This window comes from Amblyomma americanum, chromosome 1, assembly GCF_052857255.1.
Source record: "Amblyomma americanum isolate KBUSLIRL-KWMA chromosome 1, ASM5285725v1, whole genome shotgun sequence".
NCBI classification, from domain to species: Eukaryota; Metazoa; Arthropoda; class Arachnida; order Ixodida; family Ixodidae; genus Amblyomma; species Amblyomma americanum.
Genome location: NC_135497.1, coordinates 167,978,787 through 167,996,986, shown reverse-complemented (window position 1 = coordinate 167,996,986; position 18,200 = coordinate 167,978,787). Strand labels below are relative to the sequence as shown.

The 18,200-nt window shown below is 49.8% G+C and overlaps 1 protein-coding gene across 1 annotated transcript in view; it reads left to right on the top strand.

Moving 5' to 3' along the window:
• LOC144114157 (uncharacterized) overlaps nucleotides 1–18,200 on the top strand; it is a 39,978-nt gene that overhangs the window by 20,787 nt on the left and 991 nt on the right. Inside the window, exon 4 of the mRNA XM_077647711.1 lies at nucleotides 17,725–18,096. The gene's annotated coding sequence lies outside the window, so the exon portion shown is untranslated. The remainder of the gene's footprint in view (nucleotides 1–17,724; nucleotides 18,097–18,200) is intronic.

Genomic DNA, 18,200 nt, shown 5'->3' with positions numbered 1-18,200 from the left:
ATTTTTCAGCACACCTCAAAGCATATGCGCCTTACCACAGCATAGAAAACATGGAAGCTGGTGCTCTTTCATTCAGGTTCATACGATGAGTCATACATGCATGCGCGTATCCACATTACTAGGCGAAAAAATAAAAAAAATGTATACAAACACTTTGCAATTTCAGAACCCCCGCAGCTTAAAGTACTATTAGAAAGCATAAGGGAGAATGATGCCGCGCCACTGACCGCCTAGCCAGCCCCAACAGAGCGTGAAAGCCGTTGCGACCTCGCGGTCCTGAACTCGCTACGTCCAATGGCCACACGCATCATGAGTGCGCAAAATGGGAGTAGCGCTCATTTTTGCGTCTAACCTTTTCCTAACTCGTCTGTTTTGTACTGCATTACTATGTAAATAAAATGTATAGGTGTAACTTTAAGAGACCGGAAGCGGGCAGAGTGGGTGAGGGTACAAACGCGGGTTTATGACATCCTAGTCGAAATCAAGAGAAGGAAATGGGCTTGGGAACGGCATGTGATGCGAACGCAAGATGACTTAAGGGTAACGGAGTGGTTTCCAAGAGAAGACAAGTGTAGCAGGGGGCGGCAGAAAGTCGGGTGGGCGGGTGAGAAGCTTGCCGGCATACGGTCGGCGCAGCTGGCAAAAGACAGAGTTAATTGTAGAGACCTGGAGACACCTTTGCCCTGCAGTGGGTGTAGTGAGGATGAAAAAATATAATAATGAGACTCTCTAAACGTGCGCGAAACGCAAAAGGCGCCCGTGTGTTGTGCGATGTCAGTACACGTTAATAATCCCCTGGCGTTCGAAATTACTCCGGCGCCCTCCACTACAGCAACTCTTTCACTCTTTCTTCTTTGACTCCCATCTTCCTCCCTTCCCTCAGGGCTCGGTTGAAGTGTCTGCTCATATGGGAGGAAGTTACTGAGCAATTTCATCGCCTAAAGAAATGCTAATTCGCACTCTTGGTTGTGTAATCCTGTGGGCGTGGAACTGGACCCTAAGCATGTTTGTAAATTATCTTATATTTATTTTCATTTTATAATTTGTAGCCGCCGAGGTGGCTGAGTGGTTATGGCGCTCGGCTGCCGGCCCGAAAGCTGGGGGTTCGATCCCGGCCGTGGCGGTTGAACTTCGATGGAGGCGAAATTCTCAAGTCCCGTGTGCTGTGCGATGTCAGTGCACGTTAAAGAACCCCAGGTGGTCGAAATTTCCGGAGCCCTTCACTACGGCGTCTCTCATAGCCTGAGTCGCTTTGGGACGCTAAATCCCCATAAACCAACCAACCATAAACCATTTTATATTTTGTTTCCTTCTTTGTTCCCGGCACAGCCATTGGCGTAGCAGTGCAACTTGCATTCCGCTTCCAGACACTGCCACCTTGAGTAGAAATTCAGATTGTAAAATTCTGAGAATAAAATGTAATGCTAGTGCAGTTAACTATGAATGCAATTGCTTAGGTTGAAGTCCAAAATTCGCACTCTCAACGCGCTGATAATTGCGGAGCGCATCAAAAGAAAAATAAGGATCCATGGATGGTTCGCAATTTTCTTTGTTCTTCATTATCCTTTAGTTCACCCGTAAATGCGCCATTTTCGTTCAAAACTAGTGCTCGAAAGCGGCATAAATGAGCGGCGGAGATACATGGAAAGATCAAATGAGCGAAATACGCCTTGCGCTCCTCTTTCGTATTTTCTGTCCAAGTTCCAGTGGTTTGTCTGCGTCGAGCACTTGAAGAGGTAACTGGACTGCGCACGTTGCAGTTGTCAGGCAGCCCAGCACCGTGATGGCAGATTTGCAAGAGGACCAGTCTTTACCCTCCAGCCTCGCTTCCTGCAAAATATCGTCATCAGCAGCTCGCTCAGCGACTGAGTCGAGAATTGGGTGCCTCGATGCCTCCACCGCCGCCTAGTCACGAGCACTGGAGGGCGCACCACGCTTCAGCGATTACTCGGAAGGTGCGCTTCGCTTTTTAGGAGTCGCTAGATCCAATTCTAGTTGCCACATGCATTCAAAAAACGCTTTAGGAGGGGTGGTAAATGAGCCAAAGGATACTGCCCAAGGCTGAAAAATTACCACAGGGAGATTCGAAGTGTAGATCAGCCGTATGAATGCACTGTGATCACTATCCGCGTTGAACGGGAAAATTGCGGTATAAACCAGGCACGAATCGTGTATCAGAAATAAAAAAGTACACATTATGTCTAAACTTCTTCACCTGTGTGCGTTTATTCGCTGTTTTGAACGCTAAAACGTGTCAGTACGTGCTTACTACGGTCCAGCAGGAAAAGACGCATTATTCGGCTAGAAAATTGAACCGAATGGAGGCGTTGCTAGCCTCGGAGATCCGCAAGTGCGACCCGGTGATCACGCTCGCATGGTAACGCGACAGGGTTATGTGCCCCGTTCACTAGAACATGCCGTGTTGCCGTTGTCGGCGTTGGTTCCCTGAGCGAAAACTCATGGGCATTGCTCTGGCAGGTAGAGCCCTGGGAGCAACCTACGAGGCTTGTGAGCCACCTATGTCACGTGACATTGCGACGTCATGCCAACCTGGCAACCGGGTAGCGAGCAAACTGCCCATAGTGGCAGTTTGCACTAAAATTAAAGATTGGTCCATCAGGAAGAGCAACCTGGGGTCGCACAAGGCCCACCGCTGGGAGCAGCTGCCATCGCAGGGCAGCGGCGCATCGGTTTCGCGCTGCACTACTGCATTACGAGGGGTATCAGGACTCCCAGAGGTCTATGAGTGCAAAGTACAGAATCACCTTCTGGATATATAGGAGTTAACCCATTACGTTGTGGTGTCATACCCTTAAGGCGGTGCTTAAGCGTATCTTCCAATTTTTGGTCATTCCTACAGCTTACGAAAGCTTAGTTTTCTCAATGAGTGGTCTGTTTTTGATCAGAACGCGGAGCCATACTGCTACAGGCCAACATATTCTACAGGCCTTCAGTGTAATTTAAGCTATGGATCAACGCGGCTAATTCAGCGCCAAGCTGTCACATGGATCTAAGCTTAGTATCTGCTTACCAGTCCTGGTTTATATTGGGCGAGGTTTTTCAGTTACATGAGCAATGTGTCTGCTGGTTCGAATGCTTCCCTCTAGCACCGGTGCAGCTTCACAACGACACACTGTGGCACAGACGCGGGCCTATTCTGCACGGTGTGAGCCTCTCAAGACAGTACGGAAGTAGAAAGGATAGAACAACCGACGATCGAGCGACGCGAGGAAATGCTGTCCATCTAGGAACCGAAATATCAGCAGCAGCTAGCCAAAGGGCAAGAGCGGCTGCAAGATCCAACGGACTGTCGGAGTAGGGGGACCAACCGCAAATTTCAGTCCTGATACTGTTGTTGCTGTTGTTGGCCTCATAAAACGGCATGTACCCACAAAGGGGATTGGCCATAACCAGGCGGCGACTACCTCTATTGCAAACTGCATTCGGCAAACATGGGATGATCTTAAAAATATTTGGGCAACTCAGTTTCTGTGGCAGAAGTGGTTGAGGGTGCTAAGAGGGTCTAGCAAGCTTAAAATGTATGCGCGGGAGTGAGCAAAAGAAAGAAGATAAAAAGAAACATGTTCGAATACCGAAAGAAATACCAAAATAAAGGGCAAAAGGGGCATTACGAAAGCTTATGGAGGTAGGCGTTCTGATTCTAGAAGAAAATTTTGAACGGTACAGCAAACATTCCCATTGGAATGTCCAAGCATGGAAGCGCCAATGGATAGAACAACCGCGGAGGAAAGACGCAAACTGAGTTTCTTTAATTGAACTTCTAACAGTCGCCTCCTTAGCGACGAGTAGCGAAGAGAATAGGGAAGAAAGTGTTCTGCTGTTTCCGTCTCAGCACAATACGGACACAATGGGGAGATCGCAAGACCAGGCCAGTAGAACTAATAATTTAGTTGCGGCACACAGCCACTTAGTCGCGTGAAGAAAACTTCAAGTTTGCGAAATCACCAAGCTGTACTCCGCCAAGGGAACAGGAGGTGCTGTAAATCGTCCAAGGAATAAGTAAGCGCTGATGCCCCAAATCCTCTCTTTAAAATGCATACGTAGGAAACCGTGCCGCCGTAATGAACGCACCGGTTGGAAGAGAGTCAACGATCGGACCAATCAGGGCTGCCTTCGCTAAACCATGAACTGATTCACTTAAATGTAGGCCCCTGTGTCCAGGAACGCAAAGAAACCGAATTTATTGGACATACAGAGGGATAAAAAAAATTAGTATTCGAAAGGGCTGCGATTCAGTAGACGCGGACAGGAAAGTGCATAAGTATAATGAGACTGTAATTATTATTACCGCGGAGAAAGTGTTGGGTACTTTGTGCAGTGCAAGAACCACCGCTAGAAACTCGGCCAAATAAATAGGCGTGAAATCTTGAAGACGGAGAGAAAAAGGCCAGTCAAGGGATTAGGAGTAAATGCCTATGATGTGCGTTTCTTGACACACCGAGGCATCAGTCGCAATTGAAGCATGACGCGGACAGGAAAGTGCATAAGGATAATGAGACTGTAATTATTATTACCGCGGAGAAAGTGTTGGGTACTTTGTGCAGTGCAAGAACCACCGCTAGAAACTCGGCCAAATAAATAGGCGTGAAATCTTGAAGACGGAGAGAAAAAGGCCAATCAAGGGATTAGGAGTAAATGCCTATGTTGTGCGTTTCTTGACACACCGAGGCATCAGTCGCAATTGAAGCATGTGAACGGAAGGTCATCAAGTAGTCTTGTAACATACTATTGAACAATGGGAAAGACATTAATTTGGCATTGCACTAATATGGCAAGACGATGTCCACAAATGAGGTGATGCACCGCACCAGAACAATTTCAGGTATTCGTCTTTTTCTCCCTACTGCCTATCATTATTATTCCTCTTTCTTTTCTACTCCTTTTTTATTAGTGACTTCACGAAGCGAAAGATTACACCAACATTTATCGCGAATTATGACCCTTAATCCGTTTCACAGTATATAAAAAGTCCTGTTCTTAAAATCGAGCAATATCCGGCCCACAAAGAGCGCATCAGTCGGTATCTGGGCCCCGTTCGAGATACTCACGACAAAGAGAACGATGAAGGGAGATCGTTCCACTATCGCGCGTCACGTGGCACGCCCTTCTTCAAGTTGCGTTCGGCGCTGGTGACGCGACGAACGTGTCGGGCTGGCCGCAAAACAGTTTTCGAGCCCCAAGAGCCACGTCGTTGCTGCTGAACTGCTCGAAGACACCGGCCAAGGTAGCGCATCGCTGTCCCCACCTGGGTGCAACGCGACGATGCTCCAGCGCAATACTGAACCAATACTGACGACACCGGCTACGCCCAGAGACGACCACGCCGTCCCTTGGCATTGCTGCGGAGCCTTTCTCAAAGCCTGCTGCGGCGCATGAGCCTACGGTGGTACCCAAGCGCGGAACGCCCCAGTTCTACGGGAAAAGGCTGTCGTGTGCCCTGCCCCAATGAAGCTGCAGGGTCCCTACAGGTTCGAGTTGCAACAGCCACAGCCCCAGTGCAAGCCCTCCTTCATGCTTCAAGCCTGGCAGCCAGGGAGAGAGCGGCCATTTGTCAATGAAGGTACAACATGCACTCTTTGTCCGGCTGTGAGCAGAGTTCATCTCACCGGCGCAGCAGAAAACGTTGTGTTCTTCGTCCACCGTTTCGCAATTCTCCATCAGTGCGCGGTGCGTACACCTGACGGCAAAGGTGATCGCGCTGATCAACGTGTGCAGCGGGTCGGTCGTAACCGCACTCGACGCCAAGCACGCCGTGGTCCTCGTCTGCCCCCGCGGTCCTCGTCGTGGTCCTTCTCTGCCTCTGTCTTGCGAGTGACCCCGCCGTCGATCTACCTTGTGCCGACGGTCGCCAACAGGACCCCGAAGAAGCGGAACACCTCGTCGACCTACGCCCGGTTCTCTTAGAGACTGGCTCTCGAAGACTCCACCTCGCCATTGACATTGCTGCTCGTAGGTCTGCGGCGCTGGTACCACCTGGCCTCCGTGGCGTCGTACCACATGCCCTGCCGTATACGGCCTCAGTCGACGGCTAGCATGACGTCGGAATCGCCGTCGGAGTGGCTACAGGACGCCGCACAGGGGAAGGAGGTGGAACGCCAGTGATGGGCCGCTCTTCATCGTCTTCAGATCGAATGAGTAGTGAGCCAGAACAACGAAGATGACGCAAGCACTGGCGTTCGAGCTCTGGATACCCAACGTGCGCTCGCGGCTTCTGCGCTCATCCGCCCCGCTGGTGTGACTATGTACTTGAGGCTGAAGGTAGACCTGGCCGCCTGCTTTTCAAGGACAAAAACATTTTCGCACGCATGAAAACATCGACCCATAATCGACCTCGTGGACATGTCATCGTTCACAATTTCACAGTGTCTCGACATTAGTGGTGCTTCCGCTTCATAGAATATTTATATTTTACGGCCTTAACGTGGCAATTACGTCTAAATTTCTCAAATTCTTGCTCAGATGTCTTGGCTCAATGCTCTAAAACTGCGCGTTTTTTCTGCAATGTATTGCTGATATTTACTGCAGTACTCTTTTGTAAAGAAATACAGGATTTGTCCAGAAAAAAACTCTCAATGAATTGCAAGAGGTTGTCCTTAAGGGACCCAGAAAGAGGGTCTCAATAAAGGTGCGATATGTCTAGGATGTTAAAAGGCGACGGTTCATAATTATCCCCCAGTAAGAATTATCCTAATGTGTTTTGTGGAAGCTGAGTTATATGCAGACAAAATTTGAACTTCCGCGTCTTCGCGCCTGTCCCTCTTCTCTCGCGCGCCAAAATGGCGGCGCTCCCCCGCCGGCCCCAACCACTCGGCCCCTCTCTACCTCCGCCGGCTGCGGATCGCGCGGAGTGTCCGCGGTAGCGCGGTAACGCCTCGGAGCGTGCTCAAGACGCCTGCTAAGAAACTTGATTCGAAAATCCTGAATTTCATGACATCCTTACCGAAAGGGCGGGTTGCCACCCTTTTGAATGGAATGGTGGTGTATCCTAGCCTCTGGGATCCACGCCCAAAATTCGCTGTCCACGCACGAATTTCACTTTGGAAATCGACCGGGGATGCAAGGAAACGCGTGCATTTCGTTTTGTGGCCTTTGCTAACTTACGAAAACTCAGTTTTCACTGTGTGGTCTCTTTGTTATTAGAAGGCGGTACTCGTTAGGGGACAGGAAAAGAGCAAGTGGGTCAGCTGACAAACGAGAGTTAATGACCTCCTTTTAAGCAAAGTTAAACGGAAAATCAACAACGAGGAATGATATCGTAAAGCTAGAGCATCAGCCTGGCATACAAGAGGAGCGAGGTTCGAATCCTGGTGTCACGCAGTTTCTGCTGCATGTATGAAAAAAATTAGCCTGTTGATGGAATTATATAACCAGGCCTGAGGTGTGGCCTGATCCTGGTGCCAAAGCCGACGACACATTCCCTCACCAGAGAAGGATTGGGCTACCCTGGTGCCGGACGGGGCGCAGGTTATGCTAGAAAAATTGGTCACCCTGTATAAGCCGTGCCTCATGACCTCGAGCGTGTCCGAACCTTGAAAGAACGCTAATATTATTTTAATCCATAAGAAAAGGGACATCAAGAACATGAAAACTTACAGACCGATCAGCTTTCTGTCCGTTGTCTGCGAGGTACTTGGTAAGATAATCGCCAATAGAACCACGGCAACCTTAAACTTCAATCAACCAAGATACCAGGCTGGCTTTCGTACAGGTTACTCGACAATAGACCACGTCCACACCATCAATCAGGTGACAGAGAAATGCGTAGAACTTAACCAACGCCTATATGCAGCCTTCACAGATTACAAGGAAACAATTGACTCAGCCAAGCAATTGGCAGTCATGCCGGCATTACTAAATCAGGGTGTAGATGGGCCTGGTATAAACATTCTAAAAGATATCAATAGGTCTGCAAAGCCATCATAAACCTCCATAAAAAGTAATAAAATCCCAATCAGGAAAGGTGCCAGACAGCGAGATATCTACCGCCTGTTTACACGAGGTATTCAGATACCTGCATTTCGAACAGTTGATAACAAGAGCAAATGGAGAATACCTTTGAAATCTGCAACTCGCTGATGACATTGCCTTCCTATTTATCCCAGCGGGGAATTGCAAAAATTGATCAATGAGCTAGACAGGGAAAACAAAACGGTGAGTAGAAAAATCGTAATGCAGAAATATGTTTAACAGTCCCTGAAATGGAACAGCATTTTTAAATATGTAGCGAGGCGCTGGAAGTTGCAAGGGAATATGTCTATTTGGGGCAGGTAGAGACCGCAGATCCGGACCACAACAATGAAATAACTACAAAGATAAGGCTGGAGTGGAGTGAATTGGCAGGTACTCGCAGATCATGAAAGTCAGTTTACCAAGATCCCTCAGGAGAGAAGTATATAGCAGCTATATCTTTCCTGTAGTCACCTATTAGGCAGGAACATGGAGGATAACGAAAAGGGTTCAAATTAAATTGACAACGCAGCGAGCAATGAAAAGGGGAAATGATAGGTGTAACGTCCAGATATAGGAAGTGAAGAGTGCGTGAGGGAACAAAGGCGGGTTAATGACATCCTAGTCGAAATCAAGAGGAAGAAATGGACTTGGGCAAGGCATGTAATGCGAAGGCAAGATAACCGATGGCTCTTCGGGTAAAAGACTGTATTCCAAGGGAAGAGAAGCGCAGCAGGGGACGGATGAGGTTAGGAAGATCGCGAGGGTAGAAGGGCCGCCGCATGCACAGGCGCGGGTTAAATGGAGGGATATGGGAGAGGCCTTTGCCCTGCAGTGGGTGCAATTTGGCTCATGATGATAATGATGACCCTAATGATGCAGGCCAACTTTTCTTTGTCCACAGTGTGCCTTTAAGGTGTGGATTACCCACCTGTGTTAGTTTAGTTGTTGGTTTATGGTTTATGAGTGTCTAACGTCCCAAAGCGACTCTGGCTACGAAGGACGCCGTAGTGAAGGACTCCGAAAGTTTCCACCAGCTGGGGTTCTTTATCGTGCACTGTCATCGCACAGCACCCGGGCCTCTAGAATTTCGCCTCCATCGAAATTCGTAGCCGGGATAGAACCCGCGTTTTTCGGGTCAGCAGCCGAGTGCCATAACCACTGAGCCACCGCGGCGGCTACATTGGTTTCTGGGTTTTCGAGTTAGATGAGCAATGTGTCTGCTGGACGGGATGCGTCCGTCTAGCGCCTTTGCAGCTATCGGCGATTTTCACGATCCAGATAGGCGCCACATTTATTCAATATAGAGACGCCACAGAGGACTCCCTCCGGGGTCAGCCCGCACAGCATCGCGATTTCTTTTTTTTTAATTTTGGGATGAGCTGGCCCTTGTTTGTCACGTTGACACCATTGTGTAGCCCAAACAGTCTTTTCTCGACGGTATCAAGGAATACACCGGTTGCAAGGAAGAGACCGCTGTCTGGTGTTTGAAATTGGACGGTGTGGAAGCGCGGCGGAGGGTGCACATGTCCACGGGCGCTTTAAAGCAAGCGGGAGCCTTTCGCGCTTCTCCATGCAAACGCGGCCGCCGCGTTGTTGTTGCTGGCCTCTGGAGGAATGGCACACACGCACAATGGGGGATTGGCCAGGGTGCCTTGCACATTCAAACATTAGGAACAGTTAAGTTTGACGTAGATTAAATTCTGTTGTAGTGGAATAAATTCAGGCAATCGTAACTAATAAAGGAATCTCCCTGACGCAATGATGAAATTATGAAGATAATCGCGCAATGGTTTTAGGACATATCCCCTGGCGTGTGCCCCAGACGAGAAAAGGACCGGAATAGAAAGAGGGAGGTTCTAATCGAGCGAAGGGAATCCACAAAAGAACTCTACGCAGAGAAGCAAACCACCGACTGCAGGAGAAAAAGAGATAAAGTACGTGATCACTTGATCGGCACAAATAAAGATTCAATCGTGGTATTCTGCACAGCAAGAGGGTCATAGGTGCCTCGCATTGCCTTGAACTGCATAAGCGGACACTCTAAGGAAATCCCAAACGCTGAAAATCTGCTGTAGCAAGGAGAGGCTCATGACACAAGGAGTGAAGCTGCAGGAACCGCTTAGGGCTATTGTCAAAGAACAGTGTCAGAAATTAATGGTACCACAAGTCCGCAAAGGGTAGAGTTTGCTAAAAATCAGCCATCACATTATCATCAATGCCGCAATGACCGGGTACCCACTGAAAACTCACTTCTTTCACATGTGGTGGAATGAAAAAATGTTAGCGAACGGCTCAGGACAGAAAGGCTATCAGCAAGAATTATGACCTGATTTACATTGCAAGACATCTTTTGGAAGACGAAGTGAGCCCACAAGTCGCGGTTAATCGCCCGAGGAAACAGTGGGCGGGAAATCCAAAGTCTCTGCTCTCGGCTCCGACCTTTGCACACGATAAGAAATAAATACTCATAGTTGAAGTAGGACATCGTAAATTAATTTTATGAGGACGAGAAAAGATACAAAGGCTCAGCTTTTTCAGTAAAAATTCAAGCGACCGCGGCCGCGTTTCGATGCCTTGCACTACAGTAAATCTTTCTCTCTTAATTCTTTCACTCCCACCTTCCTCTCTTCCCTCACTGCGCGGCTGAGTTGCCCACCGATAAGTCAGACAGTTACTGCGCCTTTCATTTCCTCGAAAGCAATGTTCATTTTTAATTTGTCTAAAAGGGTTTTAATCAATCACATCGGGGATGAAGGCACTTCTGGACGGGTGAGTGATAAAAACTAATATATCAGGTAAGCAAGACCGAGCGGTTATCAATTCGTCATGCTGCTTCGCAAAAAACGAGATGGAAGACGTGGCCAGTCAATTTTGCTTGAGTTGTAACTGATCAAGCTGTTCCCTTGTGTCTTTTCTCGTCCTCTTAAATTTCGTTTTTCGTGTCCTCGCCTTTTCGGAGCGATTAACCGCGACTTCTGGTTTGTAGGGTAGTGAAAAGGAAGACGCGGAATCAATGTAGTGTCACGGTGATAAAATAATTTCCGTCAGATAATAATCGATTCTTATCATTCGTCCATTTGACTGACTGAATAGAGCAATAGCGGTGCCATGCAGCAATAACGAAGTGGAAAGAAATCGCACTTTAACTGCATTAAATCGAGTAGAGCATGCGAAAGCATTGGTTTCGAATTCTCTTGACTATTGCCAACACAATGTCTTAAAATGTCGTTCGAATTCTCTTGGCTCTTGCCAAGACATTGCCTTACATCGTCCTCGAAAACAATTTCTTTTAAACTTTCCTACCAAGTGCACGTCCCCTAGACGACGACGTGCAATTCTCTGAGCGATAGAGCGTTAGGGGTACAACAGGGGGTGCGGTTTACTGCGGCGATAGCACAGTGCTCTCGTGCAGTGGACAGCGAAGCCGTACTGTGCGGACCGCCGCGGGTTCGAGACCCAGACACGGCATTATTTACTTTATTTCTGCACGTTTGCCAAGATCAACCTCAAGGTCATGCAAGGCACAATTTCCGGGGCTGGGTTCGACCGTGTGAATTATATTGCGTTCGCACAAAAACTAAGGGACACTTCCGCTACGCCGTAAGGGCATGACGCGATACCAATGATGCATTTAGTCCCCGTATATGCGGAATTGGCCAATTTCAAACCCTCGCGACCAATCATTAATTTAACTGTCAACTGCCATGGTGGCCAGTTGTGATAACGTCGCAAGGTCAAGTGATCTAAGTGGTCCACCTGCCTCCTAGATTCCTCCTCTGAGGATTTTTCGTGGGTTCGCTCACGGACAACCATGATCCCGGTTTTCTGCAACAAAGGACCCGTAACGCCCTCACGTTAAACGAATCATAATGAAATGGAATTCGCATTACATCATCATATCACCTATACCCTTCTTTACGTAAATAAAAAATGTAATATCAGAATACCTAATAACCCTGCCATTGCAGAAACAGTCGCGCACAAGACTGTTCGCGCTCGATATTAACCCGTTAGCCGCGTATGTTCAGGAATGACTGTTGGCAAATAATGCCTCGTATTAATTAGATTAATGCATAGAGTAGAGGTATCGTTCTGAAACCAGTTTCAACCGGCCGCGGCGGCTTGAGCGGCCAGATCTACAAGGTTCCAAGTTCGAATTATTTTGACGCACCTACTTACGTTTACCCGTGTTAAACATTGGCTTAATTTTTTTTTCTCGATCGGGAGACCACCTTGTCCTGGCGCAGCCTAGCAAAGGCAGCTAAAGTTTAAAAGCAGTCTATACACTGCACTAAGGTGGGATAGTTGCTTCGGAAGCATCATTAAATACACACCTTGATCCTAGACACACAGTTTAAAGAAAAGGAATGAAACGTGACACATGGCACAGAGCAACAAGTTCTATTTCAGTGGCAACACGTGTAACAGTTTATATGAGAAAAAACAAGAACACAAACAAGCATACTCTACGAAGTGTACGCTAGATTTGGTTTTCTTTCCTTCTGTCAATTGTCAGAGGGTGTGTATATATACACAGTTTGTCTGAACAAAAACTTTGTCCCTTCACTTCATGTATTGAGGTTAACCTTCTAGCCCTGAGAATAACACGAGACTACAATGAACCCAATGTAAGTATAACAGCATATTTTTCCAAGTGTAACCTGCCAGGGTCCCAGGGGCGCATACATCCGCCGTCGCAAAACGAAGCAGACAAAAGCGACGACAGATACTACGTACCATGGTGGGCTACCACAACAAATGAAAGTTCCTTCCCGCGCTTACCGCAGTTGCGATAAGCCCCTTCGCCGAATGCTACTCGATTATCACCAAGGCCTGACCCGGGAACTCCGAACCCAACCGCGGCGGCTGCATTTCGATAAGTGCGAAACGCTAAGGCGCCCGTGCGCTGTGCTTTGTCAGAGCACGTTGAAGATCCTTAGGTGGTCGCAATTATTCCGGAGCCCTCCACTACGGCACCTCTTTTTTTTTCTTTCTTCCCTCCTTTATGCCTTCCCTTACGGCCCGATTCAGGTGTATTCCGATATGTGACACAGATACTGCGCCATTTCCTCTCCCCAAAATGTCAATTTTCACTCGGACACCAACGCCACGTACATGAAAGCGAGAATGAGGTCTCCACTGAACCACGGAGCCGGTTGTGCGCCTTTCATTTCGTTAAAATGAACGGTGTTTGAAAAGTTGTCAGTGCCAAAGAACTCTATGAACGATGTCGGCTCACTTGTTTAGATTGTATTTTGAGGAAAGGAAATGGCACAGTAACCGTCTCACATATCTCGGTGAACACCCGAACCGCGCAGTAAAGGAAGGGATAAATGAGGGAGGGAAAGAAGAAAGAGAGAACTTAAAATTTAAAGTTAGATTTTGAGGAAAGGTGCAGAGGCGGAACACCTGGGGCTCGGTGCTACTTGCGGCGCATGCGCAGTAGTGACTAGGGAGCGATGGAGTGAGAAATACCCGCGGCCAGGCGAGTTGTGACGCCATGTGTCTCCTCGGAGCACCGCCACGGCGAAATCGCAAGTTCGTAGCCATTAAAGCTTTCGCTTTAAAAACAGCAACCGAAAATGCCTGCTTTGATTGCGTTCCTCACACTGAATAGGCAGCGCGCCCTCCCTACTACCCTCAGAAGTGGCATGCAGTTAATGCTTGATCGCGAGAGATTGATCACCAAATGAACGCTGCGGCCTAGCTCTTGCTGCAGTATCGCATCTCAGCCACAACGCTGTCAGCGCTAATGCATTCAGGCCACATCTCTCTCACCAGCGCCACATGTATCAAAGCACGAATGAGGCATCCGCATATCCAGCGAGCCAGTTATGCTCCCTTCCTTTGCTCAAAGTTTTCGCCTTCTAGAACATTGTTAACGCCAACGTCAATGAACACAGTAAAGGCAGACATCTTTCGCTTTGTACATCCTGCATTATCTCAGGCAATCCTCATTAATATTTTTAACCTACACTTCGTGCAAGCTCGTGTAGGCCTGTGGAGGCGGGGCTAAAGCTATGGCGTAAGGCGCTGCACTCGTCTGCACGAGCGTCAGCCAATAGCGTGATACGGAGCGCCGTTTTCCTCGGGAACAGACGACAACCTCTGAATTTTTAGTCTTCATAATTTATTATAAGATGAAATGAAGAAATATATGCTGCAAAACGTTTTCGCGTTGTGTTCATTACGGTAGAGATAATAATAATAATTGTTTTTTTGTGGAAAGGAAATGGCGCAGTATCTGTCTCATATATCGTTGGACACGTGAACCGCGCCGTAAAGGGGGAGTGAAACGAGGGAGTGAAAGAAGAAAGCAAGAGAGAGGTGCCGTAGTGGAGGGCTCCGGAATAATTTTCGACCACCTGGGGACCTTTAATGTACAATGACATCGCGCAGCACACGGGAACCTTATTGTTTTTTCTCCATTAAAACGCGTGCACGAGCTCACCGCTCGAGGCCAGGGCATCTCCCAGCAAGCCGCGCTGCGTCTATACAATGCTGCAGCTTTGGGGGCGGTGCTCTATGCGCTGCCACTCGTCACGGTGCGCAAGCCGTGCTGGAAGAAGCTCGAGCTTCAGCACCGCAAGTCCCTGCGCGTGTGCCTAGGCCTGCCCAAAAACTCGCAGTGCGCCGCAACGTTGGCCGAGGCAGGAGCGTGGCCCCTTGAGCTCCAAGCAGCGCGCAGGGCACTGAATCACATCGACCGGCTTCACCGCGCACCGGACGGCGGCTTGCTGCTGCAGCGTATGCGCTCGCACCCACGCTCACGAATGGGCGCGGCGCTGCTCGAGTATGAGCAATTGACCCAAGGCCCACCCCCCTACGGCTCCTGCGCGCCCTGGCCTGCTGCCTCGGAGGTACAGCGAGAGATCGTCGGCATTGCGGGAAAGCGGAGCACACCCCTCTGCGCTGTGCAGCAGCTGGCCAGAGCCGTCATACACGAGGAGCTCCAGGACCATCTCCTCGTGTACACCGACGGCTCAGTGGCCCGCGACAGCTGCTCCCTTGCTGCGGCGGCCACCATCCCCGCCCTGCGACTGCACAGCCAGCAACACGCAGCCTTCCTGGGCTACTCCACCACGGCGGAGTTGATGGGGATCCGGCTCGGGCTGGACCCGCTGCTCACCCTCGGCCCTCCGTCGCCCAGGAGTGCTCTGCTGTGCGACTCCCGCGCCGCCCTCAGCCGCCTGCAATCTAATGGCCGCGATACCCCACTAGTGCGGGAAATTCGCTCGCGCATCGAGCGCCTCGCGCAGAGAGGTTGTGCCGTGCGTGCACAGTGGGTGCCCGGTCACTGCGGCATCGCCGGCAACGAAGAAGCTGACGACCTCACGACCGCTGCACGCCAACTACCTGCCAGCGATCTGCCCCTTGCGCTGGAGGACGTGCGTGCGGCCATTCACGACCATCTCCGAAAGCAGCACCCCGACCCACGCATCGCGGGAGGTGAGCGCATCGACAGTGTCACCGGCTGTCGCGCACTTACACGCTCACCACGTGCAATGATCCTCCGCGCGCGCATTGGCTGCGTGTGGCCCGGGGAACGACGGGTGCGTCACGGAATCGCGACGAGTGATGTGTGTGACGGATGAGGTGCAGTGGAAACACTAGAACATCTGCTCCTTCGCTGCTCCGCGTTCGCCGATGCTCGTCGCGATATGCTCGCGGCCTATAGGGCGCAGGGCATACTACCAGACTCCATCAAGACGCTATTGTGGCCGCAGGGCAGTGCGCGCATTCGTGAGCGAACTTTGGTGAGCCTCTGTGCATTCCTCGAACACACGGGCTTGACGTCCCGTCTGTTCTCCGTCAGGTAGTTACACGCAGTGACCGAACGCTCCGCGAGTTCTACCTTGAACGATTAATAACTGGACGCCGCACTCCAGTTGTAACCTACACAGTGCTGTGCGCGTGTGTGATTTAATTCCTCTAAAATGAACTAATCACGCGCACAACCTGGACACATTTCTTATTGTGTAAATAGTTTGTACATATTACTTCTCCCCCTGTCCTCTATTCCTGTCCCCTCACCTCTTTCATTTCATTCCTCCATTCTGCCTGCTGTCCTTTATTTCCGCTGCCCCAGCTCAGGTGCTTCAGTATCGATGGCAGATGCCGGGGCTAGCAAAAATCTTTTCCTTCCTTTTTACTATTATTTTTAATAAAACCACTACCACCACCACCATTAAAACGCAGCCGCCGCGGTCGAGGTCCAAACCGGGAAGTCCGGGCCAGTAGTTGAGCGCCCTAACTACTGAGCCACCGCGGCGGGTCGGTAGAGAAATGCAAAGGTCATTTTTGTTTCTCCTCAAATGGGGCGTAAAACACAAACTTGTATCGCCTGCTCTGCAGCGGTCGCTACTTGCACAGTAAGTTCATCGTCGGATGAAGGGCCGACGACGAGTTCGTCGCGCGAAATGCAAAGCATCCATCCATATTTCGTGACTAGGGAAACAGCGTTCTGGGCCGCGTTGAAACCGGCGTTCCGCGGCATATAGGGTGCGACTTTCGATGACTGGCCCTCCGCTATCAGACAGCGGCCTGACCGACCACATGAGGCGCCGCCATATTAATACACAGGCGTGAAAAACGATACTGTAAGCTTAGGGAGCTTCGCACTATCATACATGGATACATATACACGACCATGTACGCAAAATACATTTTTCACGTGGGTCGCTGAGCGCCGATACCAACCGAACGAACGCGGCTTACCTAAGCGCGAAGTAGCGTTGAGCGCACTAAAATCCTCACTTTCAGTCCTGTAAGCAATTTTTATATTCGTAGAAGGTGAGGTTGCCACTGTCTTCGAATCGTGGGTGCACCGCCATAAAGCTGCAGTCGACCAGGCGGACGATCATCCCAGACTTGCGAGGCTGCGCAGCAACCGCTTGCGGCATTTAGTCAGAAAATTTTGTTGCACATTAAAGATCCCCACGTGATCGAAATTATCCCGGAGCCCTTCACTACGGCACCTATTACTTCCTTCTTTCACTCCCTCCTTTATCCCTTCTCTTACTGCGCGGTTCAGGTGTCCGCTGATATGTGAGACACATATTGCGCCATTTCATTTTACCAAAAACCAATTTTCCAATTTTTATTATAATTATTATTTTTCGTTTGAAACGCGCTCCTTCGTTTTTCGTCTACTAGCCTACACCTCCAAAAAAGCGGTGTAGAAAGTGTAGTCCTCTTGCTGCACTACGCATAAAACAAATGCGTCCGTGGAGATGGGCGGAGCAACACTTTTTCTACACTGGCAAAAAAAAAAGTGAAACAATGCTACACTAGCTACACTAGTGTAGCCAGTGTAGGTAAAAAAATGGTCCTATTATCTCACACGACGCCGCGGCGTGCAGCGTTACTCTTGGCTGCCTCGCCGTCGGCTAAAGACTCCCAGTAGTCCTTGCCAAAACACGTGAAAAACTTTTTGGCATGCAGCTGGACAGCGAGGGCCTCTCCTGAGCTTTCCTTCCTGCATGCATGACGGCCTCTGCTCTAAATTTTTCCTGATTGATTGAAACAATCTTTATTCCCATCAAAAAAACGGCGCTTTCCTCCTCGCCCCCGGCTCTTTGGTTTGACGTCACCATCCGGTTTCTTCGACTCTTTTCGTTGCATACGAACCACCACATCCGCTTCCGACGTTTTCACCAATCAGGTGTAGCCACCGCACGTGTCACGCGGCGTACCTGCCATCGAATCACGCTCAGCGCTAGTCACGCGTCGAACATCTTTCGTTGAACGCAGTCCGTTTTCGAGCCCCAAGAGCCACGTCACTGCTGCTGCACTGCAAGAAAACACCGGCGAACGTAGGCCTCGCTGTCCTCATCTCGGTGCAACTCGACGATGTTCCAGCGCTCTGCTGAACTATTACCGGAGCCACCGGCAGCGCCCGGAGACAACGCCGGCCCTTGCCACAGCCGCGGAGTCGTTCTTGACGCACGAGCCCACGGTGGTACCCGAGCGCGGAGCGCCAGCGTTCTTCTGGGAGCTCTTGCTGTCTGCCCTTCCCCTATGAAGCCGCATCACGCCTACAGCTTGGAGTTGCAACAGCCACAGTGGAACCACTCCTTCAAGCTTCAAGCCTGGCAGCCAAAAAGTGAGCGGCCAGATGTTAAGGTACGTTCTACGTGCACTCTTCGCGCGGTCGTGGCTTGCGTTCGTCTCATCGACATAATAGAATACGTTGTGCTCTCCGCCCAGTCGTCTAAACGCCGTTTCTG